This window comes from Macrobrachium nipponense, chromosome 10 (assembly GCF_015104395.2).
Source record: "Macrobrachium nipponense isolate FS-2020 chromosome 10, ASM1510439v2, whole genome shotgun sequence".
Lineage (NCBI taxonomy): Eukaryota > Metazoa > Arthropoda > Malacostraca > Decapoda > Palaemonidae > Macrobrachium > Macrobrachium nipponense.
Window position 1 is genome coordinate 15,010,867 of NC_087204.1, and position 19,079 is coordinate 15,029,945.

A 19,079-nucleotide genomic window follows, 5' to 3' on the forward strand; every position below is an offset into this window, starting at 1 on the left:
GACATCTTTCCATATTCACTTGAATTACACAAATTGTAAATGAAAATAACGGAATGACAAGCGTTCATGATTTAAAAAGTAATGCAGGGCAAAGGCCATGACTACAAATGGGAAAAAAAATCAAATAAATAAATAAAAATAAATAAGTTATGAACGATACCGAATAAAACGACTACATTCTCTGCAAATGCACAAATGCATTATATATAAATTTGCATAAAATTAAACGCTAAATCCGATTACGCAACATATTATACAGGCACGAAAATAAAAGAATTACGTTTTTAACAACGTTTTGAATTAAATATTCAAGGCTTCAGTTTTCTCTCTTTTTTTAGTTAAATAAATATGCATTCATCCGACGAAAAATGCTTCTGTTTTATACTACATTGATCAAATAAGCCAAGTTTATTCTATTTATTTGACGCGAACTGTAAAATAATGACTGAATTCATTTTCTATGTCTCTTTTATCACCGAATTACTTTTTTTACGCCTAAATGTTTATGTTTGACTCAATTCAGAAATGTTCAGACGACACAAATGAATTGAACTTAAATTCGTATTTGTTGTAAAAAATTTGAATTCATAAACGTAATTTTTCTTGCTAATCTTCGAAGTGTTATTTCACGCATGTCGCGTAACGGATTTTTCCCCATAATCCATTTAGAAACGTTCTAAAAATTCTCGTCAGAAGGGCGTCGGAGGAACAAATGAATTTTCAGATAAAGTGATATATATTCAGGTCCACAAAAACGTTTTGGGGAAAAACGTGAGTCTGAATTGTATACCTCAAGAAATGCAAACGCTGGAGGAGGCCACGCTGGTTTCCTCATTCCTACTAATATCCTTCTAAACTATATGACAAGGGCTAGCAATTATGACAGAGAGAGAGAGAGAGAGAGAGAGAGAGAGAGAGAGAGAGAGAGAGAGAGCACTCCCGAAAACATTTAAAATGCCTCGCACAGTTAAAAACTTTGAATCTCTTCATGGCAATATTTCTGGCCATCTGAAAAGGATAAATCAAGATGATAGTGATGAGTTTTATTCGTGAGAATAGAAAGCCAGAGTGTATAAAAGGAGAACGGAGAAAAGAGCATAGTTATTAAATAAACCAAAAAGTTATTGTAATCTGAATTGTTAACTTAACCACGATTGTTGTTCAAAACAGCAGCAGGAACTGGAGTTACAGTTTGTGAAGTTTCTTACCATTTGAGAGGAATAATCCAGTTTTGGGTATAAGGGGGCGGGGGGAAGGTTTATCTCGAGAGGAACGACGCCACCAAACACCCCCCTCCCCCCAAAAAAAAGAGCGAGCCAAATATATGAAAAAGGAGAACGGAGAAAAGAGCATAATTATTATTAAATAAAAAAAAAATAATCCGAGTTGATAACTTAACCAGGAGTGAAGTTCAAATCAGTAGCAGAAGATTGGAGTTACAGTTTGCGAAATTTTTACCATTTGTGAGGAATAATCCAGTTTTGGGTATAAGAGGGGAAGGTTTATCTCGAAAGGGACGAAGCCCCCCTAACAACTCCCCACACCCCCCCCCCCCCCCCAAACATGCGTAATCGAAATTTTCCAACAACATCTGGAGTCTACTGGAAACTTTCCCCCAAAAGTTGGAAGGAATCTTCGTTTTCTCCCACGTCCCCCTGTATTTGCGGCCGTGTATGTTTACAGGCCGTTCTAAGGAAAGTTGAGCTTAAGTTGTTGAAACTGTACAAACAAGAAATGTAAACAGAACCTCCCTCTCGACCACTTTTACATTTTATGTACGATCTCGAGTGAAAAGTCTTCGTCTATGCAAATAGATCCATCAGGGAACCATATCAAGATTATTAACGTTCCAGAAAAATTCTGCCAGAAAGTGAATGATATCTGTCTTTGAAGATATAAGGTGCTCTGTCAACGACTGTTGTTTACCTAGGAATGAGTTCGTGTGTGTGTGTGTCGAGGGAATCAGCCTCATACTCAAATTTGTCCTTCGAGTTATCGTTAGTTTTCTTCAATCCGATAAATATGGCAGAAGGATGGAAATACGGGGGCAGCTTTCTTTTAAAGGGAGGATATTTGATACAATTTGAGTTCTTTCTTGAAACTTATTCCTTTATAAAAGTCCAATTTCAAGTGTTTTTAAAAAGGTCAGAATTTACTAATATAGTGTAAAGTAGTTTGTTTTATGCTCTCCTAACCCCGCTTCTCTCTCTCTCTCTCTCTCTCTCTCTCTCTCTCTCTCTACATGTGTGTGTGTGCGTGTAGCGGGGTACATGATGTCAAACTTAAAGTTTTGCTATGATCGTCAGTAAACTAGGCAAACAAACTATGGAAAGCATGGCGCTTCATATCGGACTAATTGTTTTGCTTTCAGCTAATACTTGTTCAGAAACAGGAACGCATTTAATAAGTATGGAAAATATCTACCTTCCTCTGGTAATAGCAAGTTACAAATATCCATGTTAATTTTCCTGTTTATTGATTTATTTATTTTTTTGAAAAAACGTGAATGAAACCTACATTTCTAAAAACATTCATTCCTGGAGAGAGAGAGAAGAGAGAGACGAGAGAGAGAGAGAGAGAGAGAGAGAGAGAGAGAGAGAGCAGAGCAGAGTCGCCAAATGCGTCTTTAATCCAGTTATGTGTCAACAAATGAATTCAATTTCACTAATTCCATTACATACATACGGCGCTTCTGGGGGGCATGGGGAGGGGGGGGGGTGGGGGGGGGGGGGGGCGTTTAGCAGCCGTCAAGTGAATATCAAGATCCTTCCGAAATTCTAACAAAACTCTAATTCCATCCAAACGTCATATGTCGGAGAGCCACAATTCCAGGACATCACCTCCTGGAGGCCGTATGAACTGCTATCTATCATTTTTCTTCGGTCGAGTTGTTGTACACCTGAGGGGTTTGTTCTGAATAATAATAATAATAATCTATAATAATAATAATAATAATAATAATAATATACCATGTGAACACCAGAGTTGAAGAGAAAGAAAAAGGAAAACATTGATAAGTATCAAAGACCTGAAAATGAAATAAGAAGGATATGGATATCCAGTGGATATTGTAGTACCATAATCATAGGGACACTAGGTACGGTCCCAAGATCCCTGAAAAGGTACCTGGAAAATCTAGGTGCTGAAGTAGCTCCAGGACTCATGCAGAAGAGTGTGCTACTGGAACTGCTTAAATTTCTATTAAAATGTTGCGTACTTTAACCACCATCTATTTGTGTTCATTCAAACTACTCATGATTATTGTAACATTTTCATTCATTTGCATTACATCAGATATCAGAAAGTAGGGTAAATCTGATATAAACGAGAGAAAATTACTAAAGGCCTTCTTAACCCAAAAACATTTCAGAAACTCGAAATCTACTCTCTCTCTCTCTCTCTCTCTCTCTCTCTCTCTCTCTCTCTCTCTCTCTCTCTCTCGTGAATAGAGGTTTAGAAAATGTAGATCTTTAAGTGTCTCAAAAAGGAAAAACTCCCTGAGATGTAAGCTTGCAATTACCAGAGGTAGACAGATAATTACCAGACGCATTAAATGCTTTCCTTTTTTATTTTGTCTCAATTTGCCAATAAGTATTTGTGCGCATATTTTACAAGAATACAATCAACGTGAGTCAAAATGCAAAAATGAGTATTATCCAGCCTCGCTAAGAGAGATCAAACAAACAAAAATTCACCTAAAAAAAAAGAAACAAGTAAAAGATAAAAGACTACATTGAAAAATACAGACAATACAAATAATAATGCTAATAGAGAACAGGTTAATGCCTATTTTATCACGACAATTTCGAAAATAAAGCATTATAACAACACAATCCGTTTGTGAATAACATTCTATGCAACATCAAAACGCGAAAAGGACCCTCAACTAAGTAAATATCTTTAGCAACGCCAAGTGAACAGACGTCTCAAATATCAGAGGCAGCAAGTGACACTGAACAGCCAAGTAAAATATCTTAGTTTAGTAAACCTTGCAACGACGTCATATTAGGATTGCAGAATATAAACAAAACCATACATACCCTTTATGAGAACAAGATACGATATCCGAGCATCAGAGTCGATGCAGTTTTGATGTTAACAGTTAAAATCGCGCAGAAAACAGATGTTTAGTATCTTAATCTCTGGAGGAAGCCTCTCTCTCTCTCTCTCTCTCTCTCTCTCTCTCTCTCTCTCTCTCTCTTTTATATTTTGTATAACTATTATTGTCGTTTTCCACGATTTTTTTCTTCTCTAACAATCTCCGAGCCATAATAAAGAAAGTTATTTTTTATTTATTCGGTAATATATCTATTGCCCGAGGGGAAAGCTGGAAAATGCAAATTTCTCTTTCGTTTGGTTTTAGGGGAAAACGAAAGAGGACGAAACAGTTCTCATTCATCCGTGGGATGAGGAGAAGGGAAAGTAAGGAAAAAGGCCTGGGTAAAAATTCACGTAAGCTAATCTAACCCTACGTAAATAATATTTCCATTTGGATGAAAATCGCGCCAAGTATAACTCTTAAATTGTTTAAATTGTGATATCTGATGATTGTTTGTATGGTGTTTTTACGTTGCATGGAACCAGTATGGTTATTCAGCAACGGGACCAACGGCTTTACGTGACTTCCGAACCACGTCGAGAGTGAACTTCTATCACCAGAAATACACATCTCTCACGCCTCAATGGAATGACTGAGAATCGACCTTGCGACCAGCGAGGTGGTCAGCCAGCACCATACCGACCACGCCACTGAGGTGCTTGGTATCTGATGAAAATGAAACGTTATTAGCGACTTTCTCGTGTTTCTTTTCTCTGGATGTGGAGACATTACTACCAAAATATCTACTATCATTCGTTAAAAGAAATCTCAATAAAAAATCTAACAATACGTTACGAAAAATACAGAATTCTACAGTCGATTCCCCGCTCTGCCAACGCGAAATTAGAGGAATTTATTTCTGGTGATAGAAATTCATATCTCGATGTAGTTCGGATCCCACAATAAACTGTAGGTCCCGTTGCTTTTAAGTTACCAATTGGTTCGTAGCCACGTAAAAATGTCTAATCCTTCAGGCCAGTTATAGGAAGCTGTTAATCAGCTCAGTGGTCTGGTTACATATGATATACTTAACTTAGTCTACATTAGCACATACAGAAGGTAACAGGCATCTTATCTGTCCTTTGCATCTTCTTGATAATTAACTCATGCATACATAAATATGAAGCGACAAAAATACTAACGAAATGATACATAACTGTATCAAAATACAGGCGGAGCAAGTGCTCATTTTATGAAGCCATGGAATGAATATACTTGAAGTATCCATTTACATTACTTGTCAATTCTGGAAATAAATTGCCTGTCACGGACCATCTTACATACGCCAGGCTGATAACTTCAGAGTTCTGGAGCTGAGTATTAAGAATGATTTTGTTTTGGGGAACTTTCCAACATTATTGATTCGAGGCTTAATCATTTTAGAATCAGTTTAGCTAACGCATTCATATATATACCTGTACACGCACATGCATATATATTGTAGACTCTATTGGTCACTTTACCAAATACATATGTAATTGTAATAGTCACAATGCCCTCTTATATATATATATATATATATATATATATATAATATATATATATATATATATATATATATATATATATATATATATATATATATAATATATATATATATATATATATATATATATATATATATAGTTAATACACGAAAGCGCTTGGTTAACAGCCTTTCATTCCTTCCTCCAGCTGTACGACAAAATATATATATATAGTATATATATATAGTATATATATATATATATATATATATATATATATATACATATTGGAATAGGGAGACGCGTTTTGTCTTGCATCCATTTATTAGCGCCGACGTTTCGTATCAACTGATACATTTTCCAGGCTGAAAACGATTACACATCAATTGCGTATAAGTAAAAAGATACACACAATGTTTACCAACAGCAAAATTAAAAACCTTTTAATAAATTAAGAATAAAAACAGAAACACAGAATAACAGTGAAAGGGCTAGGAGCGAATACAGAGAAACAAATTAATTAAAAAATAATAATAATAATAGAAAACTATATATAATAATAATAATAATAATAATAATAGTAATAATAATAATAATAATAATAATAATAATAATAATATAATAATAGAACGAACAAGACACTTACCCACAGCGGTAGCGTAAGGAGAACTGACACGAAAAATTGTTATGGAAGGGAGTGTAAACAAAACAACAGGTAATTAGGCAATAAACAGTTGGGTGGAAGACGATTGGTGGTTAAGAGAAGGTACAGATTAAGCTAACTGTACCTCCTCTTAACCACCAATCGTCTTCCACCCAACTGTTTATTGCCTAATTACCTGTTGTTTTGTTTACACTCCCTTCCATAACAATTTTTCGTGTCAGTTCTCCTTACGCTACCGCTGTGGGTAGGTGTCTTGTTCGTTCTATTATTATTATTATTATTATTATTATATTATTTTTTTTTTTTTTTTTTGCTCTATCACAGTCCTCCAATTCGACTGGGTGGTATTTATAGTGTGGGGTTCCGGGTTGCATCCTGCCTCCTTAGGAGTCCATCACTTTTTCTTACTATGTGTGCCGTTTCTAGGATCACACTCTTCTGCATGAGGCCCGGAGCTACTTCAGCCTCTAGTTTTTTCTAGATTCCTTTTCAGGGATCTTGGGATCGTGCCTAGTGCTCCTATGATTATGGGTACGATTCCACTGGCATATCCATATCCTTCTTATTTCTATTTTCAGATCTTGATACTTATCCATTTTTTCCCTCTCTTTTTCGCTTCAACTCTGGTGTCCCATGGTATTGCGACATCAATGAGTGATACTTTCTTCTTGACTTTGTCAATCAACGTCACTCTGGTCTGTTTGCACGTATCACCCTATCCGTCCTGATACCATAGTCCCAGAGGATCTTTGCCTGCTCGTTTTCTATCACTCCCTCAGGTTGGTGCTCGTACCACTTATTACTGCAAGGTAGCTGATGTTCTTGCACAGGCTCCAGTGGAGGGCTTTTGCCACTGAATCATGCCTCTTTTTGTACTGTTCTGTGCAAGTGCCGGGCATTCGCTTGCTATGTGGTTTATGGTTTCATTATTCGTATTGCACTTCCTACATATGGGAGAGATGTTATTTCCATCTATCGTTCTTTGAACATATCTGGTTCTTAGGGCCTGATCTTGTGCCGCTGTTATCATTCCTTCAGTTTCCTTCTTGAGCTCTCCCCTTAGTAACCATTGCCATGTGTCATCGCTGGCTAGTTCTTTAGTCTGTCTCATGTATTGTCCGTGCATTGGTTTTGTTGTGCCAGTCCTCTGTTCTGTCTGTCTTTCTCCTGTCTCTGTATATTTCTGGGTCTTCGTCTACTTTTATTAGTCCTTCTTCCCATGCACTCTTTAGCCACTCGTCTTCACTGGTTTTCAGATATTGCCATGCTCTGTTCGCTGTGTTGACCCGCCAGTCCTCTATACTTAGTAGTCCCTCTCCCTCCTTCCTTTCGTGTTATGTATAGTCTGTCCGTATTTGCTCTTGGGTGGGTGTAGTGCTTTGTGTATTGTCATATGTTTCCTGGTTTTCTTATCTATGCTGCGGAGTTCTGCCTTCGTCCATTCCACTATTCCTGCGCTGTATCTGATACTGGCACTGCCCATATGTTTATGGTCTTTTATCATATTTCCGGCGGTTTTGAGAGTTTTGACTTGAGTATCGCCTTGAGTCCTCTGCATATATTCTTTCCTGATTGTGTCCTTCATTTCTTGGTGTTTTATATCCCCTCCTTCCATTATTCCCAGGTATTTGTATCCTGTCTCATCTATGTGTTTGATGTTGCTCCCCATCTGGTAGCTTTATCCCTTCAGTTCTCGTTACTTTGCCTTTTTGTATGTTGACTAAGGCGCATTTTTCTATTCCAAACTCCATCCTGATGTCGCCAGATACAATCCTTACAGTCTGATTAGGGTATCTATTTCCTTGATGCTCTTACCATACAGCTTGATGTCGTCCATGAACATCAGATGGTTGATTCTGTTGCCTCTTTTCTTGAGTTGGTACCCGGCATCCATCTTCTGTAGTACTTTTGTTATGGGAATCATGGCTACTACGAAGAGTAGTGGGGACAGTGAGTCGCCCTGGAAGATCCCTCTCCTGATATTAACCTCTGCTAGTCTTATTCCAGAGCTTGTAAGTATTGTATTCCAGTTGCGCATTGTATTTTGAGGAAGCTGATGGTGTTTTCCTCTGCCCCATATATTTTCAGGCATTCTATTAGCCATGTGTGTGGTATCATGTCGAAGGCTTTCTTATAGTCTATCCATGCCATGCTTAGGTTGGTTTTTCCTTCTCCTACTGTTCTTCATTACCATTTTGTGCTATCAGGAGCTGCTCTTTTGCCCCTACACTTCCTTCTGCAGCCTTCTGTTGGTGGGGGATGGTGTTTGTCTCTCAGGTAATTGTATAGCCTTTCACTGATGATACGTTTAGTAACTTCCCACATATTTGGTAGGCAGGTGATAGGCCTGTAGTTATGGCTATATTTCCCTTACTCTTGTCTTTTTGTACTAAGGATGTTCTTCCTGCGGTCATCCATTTGGGTGCATGGTGATTTGAGATACAATGCTGGAGTTGTTCTGCTATTCGTGGGTGTAGGGCCTTGAAGTTTTTTGAGCCAGTATCCATGGACTTCATCGGGACCTGGGGCTTTCCAGTTTGGCCATTTTCTTAGTTGGTGTCTGACTGTGTCGGTTGTGATCTCTGTGAATCTTTGTTTTATTCTCCCTGTTTCTTCTATAATAGTTATTATATTATTATTAATTATTATTATTTATTATTATTATTTTATTATTATATATTTTCTATTATTATTATTATTTTTTAATTAATTTGTTTCTCTGTATTCGCTCCTAGCCCTTCACTGTTATTCTGTGTTTCTGTTTTTACTGTTTTATTCTTAATTTATTAAAGAGTTTTTAATTTTGGTGTTGGTAAACATTGTGTGTATCTACTTATACGCAATTGATGTGTAATCGTTTCAGCCTGGAAAATGTATCAAGTTGATACGAAACGTCGGCGCTAATAAATGGGATGAAAAAGACAAAACACGTCTCCCTACTCCAATATGTCTATCCCTGAGTGATTGCTCCTGTCTCCATACTTATATATATATATATATATATATATATATATATATATATATATATATATATATATATGTGTGTGTGTGTGTGTGTGTGTGTGTGTGTGTGTGTGTGTGTGTGTGTGTATACATATTTTTCCAAACATATACTAGGAAGACGGAGTCCCCCATTCTGTCCTAATAAATTGTGCCATACAACCAACTCAAACCTTCTCTGTTAAGTCGTTAACTTTATTTACTTATTCAGAAGGGACACAAAAACTATGAAAGATTCATTAACATTTTTTATGACGTTACCACTCTGGGTTCATCAACTTTAGAAAAATAAAAAAGATTGAAGGCCTTTTACCCCAGCATCCCTAATCTCATTCCCTCTCTCCACCTGTTTGCTGAGAAGATTCGTTGTCTCTTTTTGTGGTATGCTTTATTAGGCCTCTAAAATTTTCAAATTCTTTTGACCTTCAGGATGTTTGTTTGTTTGTTTTTTTTATGGCATTTTTTACGTTGCATGGAACCAGTGGTTATTCAGCAACAGGACCAACGGCTTTACGTGACTTCCGAAACACGTCGAAAGTGAGCTTCTATCGCCAGAAATACACATCTCTAATACCTCAATGGGATGCCCGAGAACTGAACTCGCGGCCACCGAGGTGGTAAGCCAAGACCATATCGATCACGCACTGAAGCGTCATTTTGCTTTCTTACTGTAAATAAATACAGCCTCTAGAGTGATTTCGCAGACATATAAAGGTATTATTCTTAACCTCCATAAACGGAATTTCGAAAACCCTAGCCTTACTAATTATATGCTATATCTTCAAAATATATAAGGCCTTCTTCTGTCTTACTTTTTGAAAATTAAGCAAATTCACCTCTCTTGAAATATAAAATCACGTGAGAACTTCCTCTCAGTTGTTAAAAATACTGCGTAAACGTTTTCTACTTTCATCTTTTGTAAACTTCTACCCAGTATGTCCCGCACCCTTAACACTCATATTTTTCGGCATACTCGATGCCTCATTTCATTCACTGTATGCTCTACAATATACATTTACGACGCATTTACACGACACGAACGGAATCATAACAATGACACAAGGTACGCAAGAATAAACAAAAAATAAAAATGCTTGTTTGAACTGATTTATTTGAATCCTAAAATAAACAAGGTTTTTTCAGTTTACCGGAAATGTTTAGAATTCCAGCGTAGGGCGGTGACAGGAATTCGCAGCAGAGTAATTGCATTTTAAACCTGCGGGAGACAAAGACCATCACCCCCACCCGTCCGCCCCCAGGGTCGGAATTCGTTTTTTTCCCTTTATTTTTCTCTTACTCCACAGAGAAACTATTTTTTCGAAGTAAGCTGTCTTAAGCTTTAAAACAAATTAGTTAGAGAGAGAGAGAGAGAGAGAGAGGAGAGAGAGAGAGAGAGAGAGAGAGAGAGCCGTAGTAAAAATATATAAAATAATCATATATATATCTTCTATAGGTATACTCCGTATATATCTAGGAATATATATATATATATAATATATACCTATATTATATACATATATCATATATAGTATATTCCTTGTCTCACTCCTTTCCCCACTTTCCCTTGCCTCATCCTTATGTCCCATTTTAATCCCAAACCTTGTCTGGCGTTGCTGGGACAACGCTGTTAGCTGCTAAACAAGGCAGCTAGCGTCAAGTGCTTGTATAATTGGCAGCATGACAGTGTCAAAGGATTCATTCCTTCTAAATTAAACTGTCGTGATAGCTCCTCTGTCCAAAGGGCATCGTTTCGAATCCTAGTCAGAAGATAAGCACTTACGCATAGTTACTTTTGGACGCAAACTATTCACGAGCTAATTTTGATATTAAGGTTTATTTGTGGAATAATAGTTGAAAGGTAAAACTGCCACCTATTCGCAAGCTAATTTTGTTATTAAGGTTTATTTATAGGTTAATATTTGAAATGTTAAAATGTCACCTATTCACGAACTAATTTTGATATATAGGTTTATTTATGGATTCATATTTGAAAGGTTAAAATGTCACCTATTCAAAGCTAATTTTGATATTAAGATTTATTTGTGGATTAATATTTGAAAGGATAAAATGTCACCCATTTACGAACTAATTTTGATATTAAGGTTCATTTATGGGTTAAAATTTGAAAGGTTAAAATGTCACCTGTCCACGAGCTAATTGTCATATTCAGGTTTATTTGTGGATTAATAATTGAAAGGTTAAAACCTAGTCGCGAGCTAATTTTGATATTAAGGCTTATTTATGGATTAATATTTGAAAGTTGAAAATGGCAGGTTTAAGTCATTGATAAACTTTACATACATATAAACATATACATACACATGCGCGTGGACACACTGACACACAAACACATGTATGCAGTATGTATAATTCAACTTTCATAACATTTTCCTACTATTGGTTTGACTAATACCTATCCCAAATCCAATAATCATTCATATAAGGATTCCTGGAAACTTTTCACTCCACCAGAACCAGCCAGCGTCGTAACAGACTGAAACGCCAATAACCGAACGAGGGCAAGAAAACCCAACTAAAGGAAATGTACGGAAAAATCACGTGCGATTCCTTCCACACTTACATACTCAGGACGGTGGGTACGACGACGAGAGGTCTTGCGCAGGCCCAAACCAAGCGAAGAAATATTCCGTATCAGTTTAGCTTTCCAGCATTCCCTAGAAGATCTCTCTCTCTCTCTCTCTCTCTCTCTCTCTCTCTCTCTCTCTCTCAGGGTTTCCCATTCAAAAGTCCGGGACTGGAAAAGAAATAGGAAAGCAGCGTGAGGTCGAGTAGCAAGAGAATGTTCGTCCACAGTAATGTGATGCCATTACCCTGAAAGTGCCCAAAATAGTTCCAAGAAATCTGGACACAGTGAAAAACATTTATGGAACGAAAATGGCTGACATCCTTCTACAGGAAAAGTGATGATATTGCATTTGATTCATAATAATGAGGTGATGCTATGCTTTCTAATTACTACAAAGACAGATTTATATGAAAGAGAGATAGAGAGAGATCTTTTTATCCGTTTCCAGTATACTGTAATGCAAAAGCAGGTGTACTATACAAAAAAAGAGAATAAACTCCAACACAAATTAATGGAAAAATATATAAAAAAAATTTTACGAACCATCTTAACCATCAGAAGGCCATTTCATTTTGCGTTGATTCTCCCCAGCTTATAAGCTCAGTTTTATTAGCTGAGGTACTCCAACAAGTTCCATTTTTCTCTTCACTTCACTCAAAACAAGTACATATTGTTTCCGTTCTCGTGTAACTACACGTTTTAGGCCTCAAGGGACACAACGTGAATAGACGTGCAACAATTTTTTTCCTAATGGAACGATACTGAATTACATCGCGTTTTATTCCAATAAAAAAAAACCGTCGTTATTTCATAGTTTTGAAAAGAAGTATTTTCTTTACGGGAACGACGCTGATTTCCAGTTTCTTATTTTAAAGATAATCTTGTTTCATAATCATATACATATTGGAGAGAGAGGGAGAGAGAGAGCTTTTATGTCTTTATACTTTTACAGGTATAGTTCTCACCTGAGAGGAAATATCAGACCAATGGTTCCCAGATGATAAAGGAACTGGTCACGTTCAGGTGGGAAATGATATTGCATTTCTTTTTTGAACGCACCCAATCCCTGGATCGGTTATGAAAAGGGAAGAAACGTACCATCTGAATCTTTTTACAAAAGAGTGAAAACTGGTCCAATTTGTTAAATTAAACCTTTGAGATGGAGAGAAAGAGGGACAACTCAAAGCGCAGAGAGAGAGAGAGAGAGAGAGAGAGAGAGAGAGAGAGAGAGAGGGGGGGGGGGGGGCAACTCAAAGCACAAAGAGAGCGAACTCAATGCACAAAGAGAGAGAGAGAGAGAGAGAGAGAGAGAGAGAGAGAGAGAGAGAGGGGCAACTCAAAGCACAAAGAGAGAGAACTCAATGCACAAAGAGAGAGAGAGAGAGAGAGAGAGAGAGAGAGAGAGAGGGGGGGGGGGCGCCAACTCAAAAGCACAAAGAGAGAGAGAGAGAGAGAGAGAGAGAGAGAGAGAGAGAAAGAGGCCTTATGGAGGCTGAAAGATCTCCCTTGCAGATACTGAGGAGTTTTAGGTCAATAGTTACCTTCTGCCAGAGATCTTCCGTCAAAGCTTAACTGAAATCCTGTAGGAGACGCTGACGAGGAGGTGATGTGAGTATTCGGAAGGGAATAGACCTATGCCTAGGCCTACCCCTAAACATCATCACAAATTATTAGTGAATAACAGTGTATTTGTTTTTCCTTGTGTTTTCAAAAGTCAACAGAACGGTTACCATAATATGCTTTTTCCCTTTTTCCAGTCGGGCTAAAAAAAAAAAAATAATAAAATAAATAAATGAAAGAAGTAACAAATACGACGGAGTTTCTTAGAGGCAATCAAGTTCTCTGTACAGCGTATACCCAAGACCACCGAAAACTGATCTATCTTTCAGTGGTGTCGGTATAATGCTGTATGAGCCGCGGTCTTTGAAACTCTCAGCCGGCCGTGGTGGCCTGTTTTGCTGTGTTGCAAGAAGCACGACCATAGCTAGTTTAAATCTTAAATAAAATAAAAACTACTGCGACTAAAGGGCTGCAATTTGGGCTGTTTGATGACTGGATGGTGGATGATCAACGTGTCAATTTGCAGCTCTCTAGCCTCAGTAGTTTTTAAGCCCTGAGGGTGGTTAGGAAAAAGTGCGGACGGACAGACAAAGCCATCTCAATAGTTTTTCTTTTACAGGACACTAAAAGTGCAAATAACAAAATGCTGTAGGAAAGAAAAAAGCTTACGTATAGCTGTGAAGGAACAATAATAATTCATCTTGAAAGAGGCAAGTTAGAGGAACCTGGAAAAACACGAGGTAAAGAATTTGAAAAATTTACAGGCATAAATTAACTATACATTTACATAGGTACACTTATATAAACGTGTGTGTGTGTGGGTGAGTGAACACTCATCATGAACCTTCAGCATTAAGTCATTAATAATCACAACTTTTCTACATTGCAAGCGTAGTTTCTGGAGATGTAAGTCGACGTTTAACGCAATAAATAAAGGAAATGTGGCGTTACCCGGAAACGAGGTACAACGATGAAATTTTTCTCATTTCTGTTTATATTTTAGACAATAATGAAGGAGGAAACAAACATGTTTTAAAATTCTCTTGAATGACACAATAATTCGAGGATGGAAGTATGAGCTTATATTTACATATGTATGTATATAATATTAGATATATACGGATACGTATACACACACCCACACAGACGCAATATATATATATATATATATATATATATATATATATATATATATATATATATATATATAGACAGCAAATCTGAAGTATCACTTAAACGTTGTTCTTCGTTTGTTCTAGCGTGCGTATATGAATTCACATACATCATCAGTTTTTCAATATTGACTATCAGTTTTCTATAAGGGTCGACTGACTACCACAATAGCCCAAGCAACAATGTAAAATATATTTACACATTCGGTATATTACATGACAAGAAAACGCCGCATACACAGACAGACATATAAACAGATAAACTTATTATATAAATCCATGCACGGTACGAGACAATTTTCGATTTTTTTTTCTTTTTGCTCGATGTCCTAACGAGGTGCGACAATTTTATTAAATACGGTGAGTGTCTTTTGCTCACGTGAGAGTAGATTGGGAAATATGATATCCGATCTCTCCTCTCTCTCTCTCTCTCTCTCTCTCTCTCTCTCTCTTTACATTAAACGAAAACCAGACAAAAAATAATGGATGGAAACTAGAACTGAAGAGATACAACACATTCTACTGTGGGAACTTATTTACATACAAGATATGTGATGCATGGCATAAACTGCCACCAGAAGTTGTAAACAGCAACTGTGTAGAATAATTTAAAAGAAAGCTAGACAAAATCATTTGGACGCTGTGAGTGAACAGTTAAAACCTGCTCCTACAGATAAGTAAGCGGATGGACTACCAAGTCTTTGAGACATCCTAATCCTTGTAACTCCTTGTAACAAAGGACTTCCCTCTTAGTCCCTATTAATTACGTCTTTCTGTCTTCGGCCAAGTATGTTATCTTCTTTCTCTAGCGTCCAAGGACGTCATTAACGAGAGACTGTCATCTTCTTGGGCCTTCATCTTCATAAATGGGAGCTAGGAACCTCGGTCCTAATATTACTTCAGAGATTAAAGACATTCACGAATGATCGGAGAGTGATTCAGTATATAGTCCTATATCTTGTCACGTCACCTCTCTGTATCTCCCACCTTCAGAGATATGAGCATTACTCCTACCGGCGTTGCAAGATATACTTTCCTTTCCTTTGCTAAAGCAGTCGTGAACGTCGTTTCTTAAATTCCAACTGAAATTCATTTCCAGAACGTAAACCCAATTTGGTTTGAGTTATTCAGTCTTAGCGTCAATACCCAACGTCCTATAACGTTATAGTATCTGCTGATTTATGAACTACCGTAAGGGTTAATACTTTGACTGAACTCAGTTTCTTTGCCACAACAGAACACGTTATAAATAGATCCTGTTAAGGAACTGTAAAAAGGTTATGTTCATAAACAGTAGAAATAAATTAACAGATGTGAGGTTCCATTAAAAAGATAATAACATATTTGTTTTCGAAATTGAGAAGATACTTCCTTTACTAATAATATATATAAATTTGTTTTCGGAACTGGTAGGATTCTTCAGTTTTTAATAATAACCATTATGAAATCGGAGGCAAAATTTTGCGATATACTTTACATACAAAAGTTAATTACGAAGAGCATTGTGATTGTCTACGAAGTGTAATAGCAATTTCCTTCAGTTTAGTACAGCATAGCTGCAATATCACTGTAAAGGGAGAAATGCGGTTGAAAAGAGACACGGCTGCGAATCCATCAAACGCGGATGCAATTATTCCCATAATCTAGCCAGATAATATTTTCATTCGGAGATCTTTAAGGCTGTTTTCAGAAATGTTGAAGAGTGTTGCAAATGCAAAATCCCTCATTTTACACCACCACTAGATAATGTCATTATTCAATCGAAAGTAATAAAGCACTGTAAACTAAACATAGAGTAACCAAGCGATTCAAATGAATGAGAGTAAAAATAAATTCAATTGAAATATAATGGCAGAATAGGCCCAGAATTAAACCTCAATGACTGACGACTGCTTTACCGCACTCGATCAAAATTTTAATTTTGGAAACTGCTTATCTAATTGCTTTTCATGTTGCAGGCTCAGATGAACATGATGGAAGAAAATTAAACGCTTATCGCTCGTTGATGGTTGGTTTACTTTACCAAATCTGTGCGATGTTTCGTTATTTCAATCGGTAATACAGTGACTGACAAGTTTGTGTCATTTTGGGAATATTAATTTCCTGTTAATAATTTTTACTTTTTCTTAACATTATGAGGCTACACATCTATAGATATTTTTGGTTCCTGAAAAGGAGAGAGAGAGAGAGAGATGCCAAGCTACTCCTCGTAATTAGCCCTAATTAGGTTCTTAATGAGTCGTTCTCTCAATAAGATGCATAAGATGAATACGACTTCAAAATGGAAGAGACTCATGAATAGGTCGTCCTCGCAGATGAAAGGGTCGTGAAAACGACCAGGAAAGAGAACCAAAGGAAACAGAAATGCGACTTGGAATTTTTAAGTCGTTTCTGTCCTGAACTCTCTGCAGTAGAGACTGACATTTACCTTTTGAATCGTTTTAATCGTTTTAATTAACAGAAATGAGCTCAGAAAAGTAGCGGAATGGCCTGTTACGGGATAGTACAGTAATTAAGGCAGAACTCGGCAATATTCTCCATCATGAACCTTTATAATTTTGGAAGAGGCGGACATAATGAAAAACAATATTCAGTGGGAAATAGTACAGCCTGTGTACTACTTGGTATCTCGTGCTTACTGTTTGTTTGTTTGTTTGTATGGTGTTTTTACGTTGCATGGAACCAGTGGTTATTCAGCAACGGGACCAACGGCCTTGTTAGAAAAACAAGCAAACGGTAGAAAACGGGGAATTCTGGCAAGGGGGATTTTGTCCTAGGGGGATTTTGTCCAGGGGGATTTTGTCCTACGGGGGATTCTGTCCTCCAGGGGATTTTGACCTGATGCCCAAAGGAATGCTCCAGAATCGAACTCGCGGCCACCGAGGTGACGGGCCAAGACCCTACCGATCACGCCACTGAGAAGCTGTGGTGTTTACTGATACATACCGTGGACGAGATAACAAAAAGATAATTATCTTTCCCACATTGGTGTCCGTAACGGAATGTGGACGAGACAGTTTTCATTTGTGATTACCTTCTCTGCTCTACAGCTCTTTAGTTTGCCGGAATTGGTAGATTTTGTTATATTTAAATTCATATCTGTGACTCTCTTTATTACTTTGTAAACAAGGCGTGATCCGACCTCCAGCTTTCTGAGAGGGGTGGTGCTAAAATCTATGGTCAAATAGAGCCTGGTTTCACCAAAGAAATTAGAAATAAATACTCTATATATTATTAGGAATAATTGTTCTATACTGTTTAACATACATATTATTTATTTTTTAATTTTTCATTCTAATAAATAAATCCTAAATATCCAATTCTAAAATTCCTATACCTTGAACTCAACGTGAAACATCATTTTATGTTTTTCCATAGACCTTTCCTAACATCCCCCCCCCCAAAAAAAAAGAACAAAAACAACAACAGCAACAGCAACAAATTAGTTTGTAGGCTTACTCCCCGAGTAAGCGAAAATCTGAATTATATACATTGTTTTAGTCTTCTCATATTCTCATTGGAAAAACGTTTCCCGAAGTTTTTATTTTTCTTTTTTACATAAAAAGTGAAAAAAAACTTTTTTTTTCACAAAAAGTGACAGAAAAATTTGCATCTGAAACAATGGTTTCTCAAGTTTTATAATAGAATTTCCTGAGCTTCCTTTAAATTGCCACTAGCACTAAAGTAATAAATAATTTTTAAAACGATATTCTATACGTTGCTAGGAGCCCTACCATTCACTGTCCCCTAGTTATTATGATAGAAATAATCAAGGATAAAGATAAAAATAAGGAAGTTATCAAATCGGAAACTATTCCTACTGTTTTATCTTTCGTTTAAGAAACAGGACGGTGTTATATTTAAAACTGACTTATTTCCAAAAATATAAAACCTGAGAGCTTTGCAAATTATAGACTGGAATCTATTTTTGAAGGCTTTTGCTTCCATCTAAAATTCCATCAACAAATATGTGGTTACAAAATGAAGTATATTTTAGCCATCATAATTTAGATTATTGTCCAAAAGGTACTCGATGCACATTTCAAAATAAACAGTCATAAGTTACAGTGAAATACAAAAATATTCTAACTAAATATGATTTGTTATAAATGTTTCAGAGTAATAATTCTTTTAAGATAGTCTGCTTTATAAATTTTATATCTCAGTACTGAAACATTATTATTGATCTTTGCCTTACAGATAAAATCAATTAGCTGTATGAAATATGAGTTTCCAAGCAGCTTTCACTTCACGAAACTGGAGAAGGTCAGAAGGATAATAAAAGGATAATAAAAAATATTCCTTACTCTAATCTTCATAGGTTAAGGAAAATCTGTACCTAGAACTATATACAACCCCCTCTAAATATACATTATGTTGAAAGATGTCTGTGACTGCATATCCCTAAGTATATTATCTAGTAAGTTCGCCTGTTTATTAATAAAAAAAAATTATTATTATTATTACTATTATCATTATTGTTATTATTAACATACACGATACATAACTGAGTGTTGCGTGATGACAGATA